The sequence below is a fragment of the Trachymyrmex septentrionalis genome, unplaced genomic scaffold (genome assembly GCF_001594115.1).
Source record: "Trachymyrmex septentrionalis isolate Tsep2-gDNA-1 unplaced genomic scaffold, Tsep1.0 scaffold253, whole genome shotgun sequence".
In the NCBI taxonomy this organism is placed as follows: Eukaryota; Metazoa; Arthropoda; class Insecta; order Hymenoptera; family Formicidae; genus Trachymyrmex; species Trachymyrmex septentrionalis.
In genome coordinates this window covers 3960-8064 of record NW_017305412.1, presented here as the reverse complement: position 1 = coordinate 8064, position 4105 = coordinate 3960, and positions in this window count along the sequence as shown.

Below are 4105 nucleotides of genomic sequence, written 5' to 3'. Positions count from 1 at the left end.
ATACTCTGATGTCTCTCTGATGACTGATGTCGTAAATACATTAATGACTTTTAATATTCGTTATATTAATAAGTTGTCGCAAATTACTAATTAATAGTAAATATGATTTAATAGTTGTTAGTATCTCTTTTCGCGTTTATCAATATTTTATTAAACATTGGTTTAGGAAAATTTGTGTTATCGTATGTATTTTCGACGTTTTTGTATAATCCCGTATTACTAATTTCTTAATTATGCTTCTATATTATTATTTTTATTATATTTTGAACAGCATTTATAATTGTACATTGTATTGTAAACAATTATTATAACTGTATTTAAATTGTATAAAAGATTACAATAAAAGATAATATTAAAAAAGTTATTGCAATATAATTAGTGAAATATAATAAAATAATTAGATATAAAAATACAGAAATTAATTAAAAGTATACTTACGTGTAAAAACGAGCTACTAAATTTATTAGTATATTTTTTTTTTGCTGATGAATATATTTACAAAGAAAAGAGGACCGCCGATAAAATCGGCGGGGATGGTGGAGGGCCTCGTTTTTACTAAATTAAACCTCAATTTAACGATATATAATCGAAAAGTTTGAAGTATATTTAAATTAAAGATTCTACAATTGATTGTGATTATAGATGCTTTGGAACATACTTACATACTATTAATTGTGTTTGGTAAAAACGGGCTAAAAATTTTCATTAAACAAATTTTATAGTATTCCATTTTTATGCAGACGCATATTATTAGACAAAAATTCGCTAAATTAACTTATTTGAATATTTAATTTTGTTTAATAAAATTCGACAACTTTTATTTACGTAGTAGGAGATGTGAAATTAAAATTTTCCTTTAAGGATCCGTTATTAAACATATTGTGTAATTAAAAGATTTGTTAAATAAAAATGTAAAGATTTTTATTGCATAACCAGAATTCAGATTTTCTTGAATTTTACGCGAATTTTGTGTTATGATATGCATGCATTTTGTTTACGAAATATTTTATACTACTATATAAAGAAAATGTGTAAGCAATTTATGTATTTTACATTTTATATTAAAAAGATTTAATTCTATTCTGTCACACATATTATATTATATTTTACTATATTATATTATGTCTAATTTCTTTGTATATTATAATTCTTTGCTTATGTTCTATTATATTGTGATATCAAATAAACATTGTATAAAAATATTAAATTTGTATATAATACATAAAAAATAAGTAAATCAAATTCAATAAACCTCAAGCTACACGTAACGTACCTCTTAGTTATAATTTGCCATATAAGATTATAACTGCAATGTAATATAATACGTGTGCTTTACTACAATTATATTATTTGTTACATGCAACTTGGTGTTTGCTGAGAAAAAGCGGACAGCCGTTGGCGGGAGTAATGGAGAGCCTCTACAAATAGATTTGTTTTTATTCATCTAAATTTTCCTTACAACTTTAAATTAAATGTGGTTTACAATTGGAAAAATTTCAACTTTATTCGAAGGTTTGCAAATTGAAAATATATTTGATAAAAATAGAGCAACCTTTTTAATATTATTAATAAAAATAGTTTTATTAATATTAAAAATTTGTCAAGAGATTTGTTAAGAAAGAAGACTTTACATATTTATTTGATGTATCAAAATTTGTATTTCAATGCGAAATAATTAACAAAATAAAATCAAATAATTAGAAACAAAAATCAAATACATAAATAGCTAAATAGCCAAAACGGGACCACTGTAATTTGTAATAGTTTATTTTTTTGTGAGGGTGAGAATTTATCTATAAAGAAAAGAGTACCGCCGATGAAATCGTTGTCATATTCCTACCTACCTCAGTGCGCATAATATGATACCGTGTCTCGTATAAGTTATTTGAACACAACTGTAATCAATAATTATTTAAATAATTAAATATATTAAATACCTTTATTTTTTAAATAATAATTAAACAAAAGTGGAAACTTAATATCTGTATGAATGATTGAAAAATGATAAAAATAAATAAAGCAAACTCGGATGATGAGATAAGATAGACAAGAATCGCGTTTGTCGAGGTTGAAAATCTCAGAAAATATATCCGGAGTAACAGGAGCGCACGATAGCGAGGAGGTAAGGTTAAGAATCGGATGTCGGCGCACCGAAAACCTCGAGAAATAAATCCGGAGTAACAGGAGCGCACGATAGCGAGGAGGCAAGACTAAGAATCGGATGTCGGCGCACCGAAAATGTCGAGAAATAAATCCGGAGTAACAGGAGCGCACGATAGCGAGGAGGAGAGGCTAAGAATCGGATATCGGCGCACCGAAAATGTCGAGAAATAAATCCGGAGTAACAGGAGCGCACGATAGCGAGGAGGTAAGGCTAAGAATCGGATGTCGGTAAGGTAACTTCCAACAACCTCCTCACTTATCCTGCTTTGCTAATACTTCAAGCGATTTTTCTGAGATTTTCGACACCGAGAAGCGTGATTCTTGTCTATCTTACTTCCAGTTTTATCGACTTACAATACTTTTATAATTTTTTTAACTTTACACTGATGCGTCAAATTTCTGCTTTTGTTTAATTATTAATTAGTAAGTAAAAGATGTTTAATTATGTAGTTATTAACATAGTTTTTAATGAGATTTATTCAAATAATTAATACACAATCGTGAGGAGACGGATAATTCAATATGAAAATCAAATATTCCATTGTTTTTCTAATTATGAATTATTCCATAATTCAGGAAAAATATTAGTTTATATACATATACATATATACGCATATTTATATATAAAAAATTTTTTACTGGGTCATAAGAAATATATACATATAATCAATTATTTAATTTTTTGTTTGTGTAATAATTTGTATGTAGCGTTTTTTCACACATAGCTTTTCATATACTAGCTATATACCTTTTATATATGTATAATTGTATACATAAAAAGTAAGACTATTTTAATATTTCTACAATAGAAATATAGTATTGTTGAAACGTATATTGGCTTAGACAATTCCTTTTCTAATTCGAAAACTATAGTAAGTATCTCAAAATAGTATAAGAATTTTTTGTTCCCTTTGATCCATTCTCCGCCGCCAATGTGGCCCCGACCCATCTTATGAGACACTCTGTATATATACCACATAATAAACAATAGCTAAATAAATCGGATATTATGTTACAATTAAATAAATAATAAAAAACTTTAATTTTTATACATCCGTAGAATGTATAAAAATTGTTAAAAGTATTCGGACAGAAAGGTTAAGCGAGAGAATCAAGTTTCTCCGTTTCTCGGCGTCAGAAACTTCGTATAAATCGGCAGAATTATTAGCAGTGTAAGAGGTATTCTGAGCGGCGGCGTCTCCTCACTTTGCCTACGCGTAGCATCGCGGTCATTGGTCAATGGGCAGGAGTTTCTTGCCGCGTAAAGGAAACCTGCCAACGCTCTTATTGGTTTACGTTTGGTAGCTGGCTGTGTACGTGAGGTGGGGCATAATAAGTGGGGTTCCGTTGCTACGGCGACTTGGCGACCTCCTCGCTTTCCTAGTATCGGTGCGATTTTCTAACTGCGAGCTTCTAACGAAATGGGCTCTCGTCAGTTCACGTTGCCACCTATTTTCTCTTCGTCTAATATCCTTTTCTAGTTACTTTGACTTGTTTTCTGATCATTATTGAGGCTTATTTCGATCTTCGTTCGTGGAAATAAAATCTTCTTACAACTAACTGTAGCTTTTTAATAAATTGTTGAGAAATCTTAAATAATGCATATTTTAATCGTTGCGTTATATCTATTGTCTCATTATACGTATCTATATTTCAATATTGTTATTAGATTTTACTTATATTTTTTAATAATGTTGCGCACATTAGAACAACAACGAGATAGTTCGTTTTATTTTCTGTAATGCATTTGTGTTTCAGAAATTGATTGTTTAATTATTTCTGGTTATTTCTCTACCTTTTTAAAAAAGATATAAAAAAGGCCTTAAGAAAACGTGCTTCTTGAATAAAATCTCTAATTAAGTACCAACTTAATTAATAGTAGTTCTAATTTCTCTTCAAGAATATTCTTATTAAAGATTTTGTTATTCCAAGCAAAGTAATA